The following is an 8,744-nucleotide window of genomic DNA, read 5'->3' as shown; positions in this document are numbered from 1 at the left end:
CTCATTGTTTGTTCAACCCCCGTGTAATTGGAGCCGCGTGGCAATTTATTCAAACATGTGTCGCAATTATGCCGTCATACTACTGTGTCCCCTCCACTGAGGCCAGGGAGGATTGTATGGCCAAAAAAGAAAAAAGGTCTGTTTACGGTAACATAGGCCAAAAAAATAGGGTCGGTAGGTCGGGAATTTTTTTTTATTTTTTTTATTTTTATTTTTTTTCCAAAAAACCATATTTTTACGTTATTTTTTTATTTTTATTTTTTTTTCCCCCAAATGCCAAAAAAATGTCTAGGGTCGCGCGAAAAAAATAGGGTCGGTCGGGTTACCGTAAACAGACCTTTTTTTTTTTTTTGCCCATACACTCTTAACAAATACCTGTGACGATCAGAACATGTTCTTGAAGTATTTTTCGTATGTAGCCATAGCATAAGATCCAGAAAGTTTCAAAGAAATTCAACAGATCATTGTCGAAGTACTGCGCTTTTGTGATGGTACCTCTCGCAATTTACACAACAAAACTTCCATTTTCGACCGAACATGTGTCAGTAGGAATGCCGTAACGCAAGAAATACACACACAAATCAATATGAAGCCTTTGCTGGATAGATAATTAGTTTTATTGTTGTTGTGCAAAGTGGATAATGTTATTACAAACTTTCATGCCTTTGCTAACAATGATCAGATAATACATTACGAACCCAAACAGAACTGCGTACATAGCTGCTCTCGGGTGTAAGAATAGTTGTCGCGTGTGGGTGTGTGTTTTTATCTAAATTTATCTGGGAGTAGTGACGTTGCGGGGAAGACGCCCGACAACTCAGCACGACGACAAGTGACGGTGACCTTCTTTTTTCCCCCTCACACAGTCGGGACGGGGCCTTTGCGAGCCGTTCCCGCTGGAAAATAGAGCAATTTGTCGTCGTCGCAAAAACGGAAGATAGAAATTGGTCTTTGCTGTCAAGTCGAGTTCACTTTAATCAAAGTATGTGTTATGGACATATAGATTGTTCATTTTGCAAATAGCTTTTGAAGAAAAAAAAATCTTTGATAGGCGTGGATTTACAGGTTTTTTTTGGTCGGGTACCATCTCAGATGCTCATAAGTCTTCTCAATGAAGCCGCTATAAGACGGACGCGTCCTGAGTAAAAAAAACCAAGACTAGAGTGGAACAACGCCTGCAAAGGCAAAATTTGGTGTTTTTTACGTCCGGGCCGAACGAATGAATAAAATACTTGTTAAATTTAGTCAAGTTTCAACATAGATGGGGAATCGAGACGAGGGTCGTGGTGTATGTGTACGTGTCTGTCTGTGTGTGTGTCTGGGCATGCATTATAGGTGTTCATCTGTTTTGATGGGGCTTCCCGAATGAGCCAGCCAGAGCTTATAGCCGTGTGCATGTAATTGTATGTTCTTCCATTCCAGAGAAGAGAGTCTGTAAGGCTACTGATCTCAGAAGCAGACAATGGCAGGCCTACCTTGTTCGATCTTCTGTTTTGGTCGACCATTCTGGCTCACATTTGTGCACCCTTGCAAATTGCTAATTAGCTTGACTACCTCAGCTAAAAATTAATGGTGTATAGTATGGTATAACACGTAACCACTCCTACAACTCTAGTGGTTACCCAAAACTGGGGTTTGTTTGAGAGAAAAGTCGTAATTGCGCCAATGAAGTTGGGAAAGTACTTACTGCACTACCTCTCACAGATCAAAAACCTATTTAAAAAGAAATAATGAAGATGGTTCTACAAAGTCCTGGCAAAATGGAGCAAGTGCATTTTTAAAAGTGTTTTTTCATTATCAAACATTCAAATTGAGGCGCATTTCCTCTGTAAGTTTTGACTTTGTAGAACCCTTAGATAAGAAGATTGAAAAAGTCAGATCTCAACTGAAACACTTTGTTAAAGTACATTAATGTCATACTAAAATGCAGCGAGTCCACAGGTGACTCAACACGTGACCATTTTAGCATGGAACCATCTCAGACATTACCTTTTTTTCATTATTATATATGCTTGCGTACAAATCATAACGTCGTAAAATATTTTTTTAAAATGCTGCAATGACGGTTTAACAAATTAATGTTTTTATAATGAAAATAAGTTGTGTCTTTCATTCTGTGTTTCAAACCAAGACGTACGCGCGTTGACGTACACGTTCACATTAAATTGAAAACGTGTTTGAATACAACTGAAACGAATTAAAACATATATTATCTGACTAGTGTACACACCCATGTTTAGTAAAAGCACCCATGCTTCGTGAATAAAGGTCCCAGGTCTCACTAGCACTTATATGCATGGTGATCTGTATTATCTTCGCTTTTTTGTTAATTTAAATAAATGTTTAATTTTTGTTTTTTTGTTTTTTGCCAAGCACATCATTGTGAGGCTTTTAATCAATAACATGCATCCGTCTACAATGTATCATCATTCATCCATCAACATTTATAATAAATATGTAAATGGCAAGTATACATTAGGACATAACAGACAGACGGACATAATTACAACATACCGTTCGCCTACAAGTAAGGCCGGAGCTTAACATAACATGCAGATTACAATACTTGACATTATGGACGTATTACCTGCTTATAATAATACAGTCAGTTAATAATACCGTCAAACAAAAAAGCAAAAAAACAAACAAACAAACAAAAATCAAACCAAAAACACATATATATATACAGCCGCACTCGCCTAAACGAAACACGCTTAAGCAAAAAACTCGGATATCTGGAACCAAAACATATGCATATTCGGTGCGGATGCATAATTAGACGCCGTGTGGATATTGGCGGCTCGCAAACGAAGATTCGTCCAAATGATGGTTAAAAACAACCTGCAGCGAATGGAAGCTGAAAACTAAAGGTGCATATAGTTCAAACAATCATTCAACTGTATTTATTTGACCTTACACAGACTGTAGGAAGAGGCAAACCGTCTTGAACAATATTTTTCCCCAGGAAGCGACTCCAAGAACACAGAAGACTCGAAGGTGAGTGACGTACCTTGTAGTCTTTCTGTGATAGTAGTAGTCCAGTGGACGACACCTTCGCCTGTGGTCTGTTTCGGGCAAGCAGCTTCTCGGAGTCGAATGTTGAACCCCGAAAACTGAAAGCATCACATATCCACAGACTCGTCAACACTGTCTGTACGTCTAGCAGTCGACAGGATATTCCCAAGCACAACCTCGATGTTCACCGGAAGCGGCGCTGAAAAAGATAATCCCGGAAATAATACAAAAAAATACATGATGAATCAAAAACAATCCCAAACCGATTGAGTCTCTTGTCACTCCGAAGCACTGCCACAGTTGTCAGATATATACCATTCTAATAGAAATCTGTTTGGCGTAGAATTAATAATCAAAATGGCGGCCCTAATGACGGTTCGCGAATTTTCAAGTAAATAATTTTTTCATTTATTTATCATCATTTATTATTATTATTATGGGGAGCTTATATAGCGCGAACCACAACTGTGCTCTCCGCGCTTTACATATTAATTTCTGCCGATTGAAATGGAATTTTTTACAGACAGACAGACAAACAGACATTACTTGTATTTATCCCCCCCTCTGCTTCTTTACCTCTGTAAACTTGTAGAGCTAGTTATTTTTCGATAAACACCCAGCAACCAAACAAATAACGACCTAGCAACAGCCTGAATCCTCGATAGCGCAATGGGTTGAGAAGCGTCGGTACTACTTTTGCGACTGAAAAGTTCCGAACGCTCTAATGTACGAAGTATACATCTCTGGAGCAAACAATACAAACATACCGCATTTAAATTAACAACTACAGGCTTGAACACATGAATCTCCATATAAAATCCATGAGTTTGGTTGTTTTCTGAATCTAGGTCTGCTGTGCACAAACGTTCATCACAAGCAAATTCCCAAGGCAAGTAACTCTCATACTTTGTCTACCGACAAGAGTAGTTCCCCTTTCAAATTTCTTTTCACTCAGTTTCTTCGACAACAGATTGCAATCCGACGGTCAGTTTTCAACAATATTTCATTTAATAAACAGATCACACGCAACCAAATGCACACATCTCATCAATTTAAACAACATAAAGCGGTTTCATACACTATTTTCCCCAGACAACTGAACTTCATACAGTTTTTAACGTTGGAACACGGGTGCAAAAGTTCGTCTGCTGGTCCCATTTGACGAAAGAACACTATCCTAAGCGATACCAAAACATATACAGAACACACAATATCTGCCTTTGCCGCCACAGCAGAATAACAGCATATCTGTGTACTTGATTTCAGTCCAAAATAGGAAAACTGACAAGAAGTGTTAACAGAATGGAATGATTTGCACGGAACTATACAACCGCGCATTAATCGATCGCCTGCGCAGGTTGACTGGTTGAGTGAATAGGATTCGATCAAACTTTCGCAAAAAAACTCCTCTTTTCTTTGAATAACTGAAGAAAGGAGGAATAAAGAGGTTACACACCTCGTCTCAGTGATTATAAAAAATAATGGTCTCAGTTCGCGGTCATGAAAAAGCTCGCTAAAGCTCGCATTTTTCATGATCCGCTAACTTCGACCATTATTTTTAATAATCACTGAGACTCGGGATGTAACCTCTACGCATTCACACCTATCCGCTCATGTAGCCAGAAGCCAGTAGTATGAAAGTTCCGAGTTTTCTTTTCAGTAAATGTCCTATATTGTTCGTGATCATGCGTTATTCACCTCGCATTTGAGAAACTGTTCTCATCGAACATTAACGACCTCAGAAAAAACGAAAGCACAGTCTTTCAAGATCAAACCACAGTAGATACTGACTTTCTTTTTACACATCGGGCATCAGAGTTTTGTACTGTCTGTTTAGATAAAGATGAATTTACTTCACTTTGAACATTTTGGTACCGGTAGCTCATAATTTATGAACGTTAATTCCGTTACAGCAGCAGCGTAGTTTTTTGAAGTTGTGTATATGTCTGCAGGTTCGCTTTAGATCTATGAAAGACTGGGGGAAAAAATGGTAGAAAACAGATCTGTTTTGTAGCCGTATTTTTTTCTTTGAATTTTGAGTTTTAATGGGGTTAGGCTTCCCCTTTAACACTGAAAATGGTCCAAAATGACATAAAACTACATGAATTTCAATATATATCAGATTTGTTAAAATTAAATGAAAATTCTGTTTTTTACATTTAGTCAAGTTTTGAGGGGGAATCGAGACGAGGGTCGTGGTGTATGTGTGTATGTGTGTGTGTGTGTGTGTGTGTGTGTGTGTGTGTGTGTGTGTGTGTGTGTGCGTGTGTGTGTGTGTGTGTGTGTGTAGAGCGATTCAGACTAAACTACTGGACCGATCTTTATGAAATTTGACATGAGAGTTCATGGGAATGATATCCAAGGACGTTGTTTTCTTTTTTTCAATAAATGTCTTTGATGACGTCATATCCGGCTTTTTGTAAAAGTTGAGGCGGCACTGTCACACCCTCATTTTTCAAACAAATTGATTGAAAGTTTGGCCAAGCAATCTTCGACGAAGGCCGGACTTCGGTATTGCATTTCAGTTTGGTGGCTTAAAAATTAATTAATGACTTTGGTCATTAAAAATCTGAAAATTGTAAAAAAAAAACTTTTTTATAAAACGATCCAAATATACGTTCATCTTATTCTTCATCATTTTCTGATTCCAAAAACATATAAATATGTTATATTTGGATTAAAAACAAGCTCTGAAAATTAAAAATATAAAAATTATGATTAAAATTAAATTTCCGAAATCGTTTCAAAAACTATTTCATCTTATTCCTTGTCGGTTCCTGATTCCAAAAACGTATAGATATGATATGTTTGGATTAAAAACATGCTCAGAAAGTTCAAACGAAGAGAGGTACAGTAAAGCGTGCAATGAAGCACAGCGCAACCGCTGCCGCGCCAAACAGGCTCGTCACTTTCACTGCCTTTTGCACTAGCGGCGGACTACGTTCAGTTTCATTCTGTGAGTTCCACAGCTTGACTAAATGTAGTAATTTCGCCTTACGCGACTTGTTTACATTTAGTCAAGTTTTGACTAAATGTTTTAACATAGAGGGGGAATCGAGACGAGGGTCGTGGTGTGTGTGTGTGTGTGTGTGTGTGTGTGTGTGTGTGTGTGTGTGTGTGTGTGTGTGTTTGTGTGTGTGTGTGTCTGTGCGTGTGTGTGTGTGTGGAGCGATTCAGACCAAACTACTGGACCGATCTTTATGAAATTTGACATGAGAGTTCCTGAGAATGATATCCCCGGACTTTTTCTTTTCTTTTTTTTTAGATAAATACTTTTGATGACGTCATATCCGGCTTTTTGTAAAAAGTTGAGGTGGCACTGTCACACCCTCATTTTTCAATTAAATTGATTGAAATTTTGGCAAAGCAATCTTCGACGAAGGCCGGGGTTTGGTATTGCATTTCAGCTTGGTGTCTTAAAAACTAATGAGTGAGTTTGGTCATTAAAAATCGGAAACTTGTAATTAAAATTATTTTTTTATTAAACGATCCAAAAACAATTTCATCTTATTCTTCGTCATTTTCTAATTCCAAAAACATATACATATGTTATATTCAGATTAAAATCAAGCTCTGAAAATTAAAAATATAAAAATTATGATCAAAATTAAATTTCCGAAATTGATTTAAAAACAATTTCATCTTATTCCTTGTCGGTTCCTGATTCCAAAAACATATAGATATGATATGTTTGGATTAAAAACACGTTCAGAGAGTTAAAAATAATAGAGATATAGAAAAGCGTGCTATCCCCCTCAGCGCAACCGCTACCACGCTTTTCTGGATTGTTAATGTCACTGCCTTTGCCACGAGCGGTGGACAGGTCTTGCGGAAAAAATGCAATGCGTTCAGTTTCATTCTGTGAGTTCGACTGAGCTTGCTAAATGTTGTATTTTCGCCTTACGCGACTTGTTTTCTTTTTTCTGTCGGAATGTGGAGTGAAAACAAAATAGGTATGGAACATGTATTTTTAGTAACGACGTTACATTTTCACGTGACTGTGCAGGCAACTATATGTTAATGTTACACATACCATTTGAGAGGTTTTTTTCCAATTCTTAACTCATTCGAGCTATATACTTATCATTATGATTAGATAGATTTTGAGAAATTTTAGTGAAAAGATAGAGCCTGCTCAAGGTAAAGAACAGACTGTTGATACACGATTGCAGACTCCCTAGCTAACAGTAACATGTGAAGATTTTGTTGGGTTGTCTTCCTTTGAAATATTCTACACAGTCAATGATTACGTAAAATGAGTGTTCTATTTTGCTTTACAATTTGGATTTTTTTATGTTTGGAATTTTTCTCCTGTAATGTTGATAATTTTGTGCAGTGTGGCATTTGCATTTTTACATTTAGTCAAGTTTTGACTAAATGTTTTAACGTGGAGGGGGAATCGAGACGAGGGTCGTGGTGTATGTGTGTGTGTGTGTGTGTGTGTCTGTCTGTCTGTGAGTGTGTGTGTGTGTAGAGCGATTCAGACTAAACTACTGGACCGATCTTTATGAAATTTGACATGAGAGTTCATGGGAATGATATCCCCGGATATTTTTTTCTTTTTTTTGATAAATGTCTTTGATGACGTCATATCCGGCTTTTTGTAAAAGTTGAGGCGGCACTGTCACACCCTCATTTTTCAAACAAATTGATTGAAAGTTTGGCCAAGCAATCTTCGACGAAGGCCGGACTTCGGTATTGCATTTCAGCTTGGTGGCTTAAATATTAATTAATGACTTTGGTCATTAAAAATCTGAAAATTGTAAAAAAAAAAATGTTTTATAAAACGATCCAAATTTACGTTCATCTTATTCTTCATCATTTTCTGATTCCAAAAACATATAAATATGTTATATTTGGATTAAAAACAAGCTCTGAAAATTAAAAATATAAAAATTATGATCAAAATTAAATTTTCGAAATCAATTTAAAAACACTTTCATCTTATTCCTTGTCGGTTCCTGATTCCAAAAACATATAGATATGATATGTTTGGATTAAAAACACGCTCAGAAAGTTAAAACGAAGAGAGGTACAGTAAAGCGTGCAATGAAGCACAGCGCAACCGCTACCGCGCCAAACAGGCTCGTCACTTTCACTGCCTTTTGCACTAGCGGCGGACTACGTTCAGTTTCATTCTGTGAGTTCCACAGCTTGACTAAATGTAGTAATTTCGCCTTACGCGACTTGTTTATGTTTCATTTGTTTATCTGTAAAACAAATTCTGAGCACTTGATTCATGAACTGAGTCTTAAGAATGTGAATGTGTGCACTACTGTGGGATTTAAAACAAAAGTTTATTTTCTCGTTTAGTGACCTAATTAGCAGCATTTATATGAATTTTTTCCGGGCAACAGGAAAAAAACAACCTGGATCCGGCCCTGACAACAATAGTAAGAAATGTTGAGAGCTAAATTTACCATCCTCTAAACTGCTTGGACGAGGACACGAGGACGCAAACTCTCTTCCATTAAAAGCATTGTGGGTTGCGTTGACTTGGGGGCCTTTCGCAATCGAGCCTTTGAATTTATTATCCATTTAGCACGTGGGAATTCTCTCCAACCTTTTTTTTTCGTAACCCCCCTTCTCCTGGCCACTGGCGCTCGTTCTCCCCACAAACGCTACTTGTGTCAGTACGCGCGATGACGCCGAACGACAACACACCTGTCTCGCTCGGTTCAGTCGACGTTGTCGGTTCCGTCTTCCCCGCAACGTCTATAGTATCTTCA

This window comes from Littorina saxatilis, linkage group LG3, assembly GCF_037325665.1.
Source record: "Littorina saxatilis isolate snail1 linkage group LG3, US_GU_Lsax_2.0, whole genome shotgun sequence".
Lineage (NCBI taxonomy): Eukaryota > Metazoa > Mollusca > Gastropoda > Littorinimorpha > Littorinidae > Littorina > Littorina saxatilis.
The sequence above is the reverse complement of the archived record's forward strand: the minus strand, read 5'-3'. Positions refer to the sequence as shown.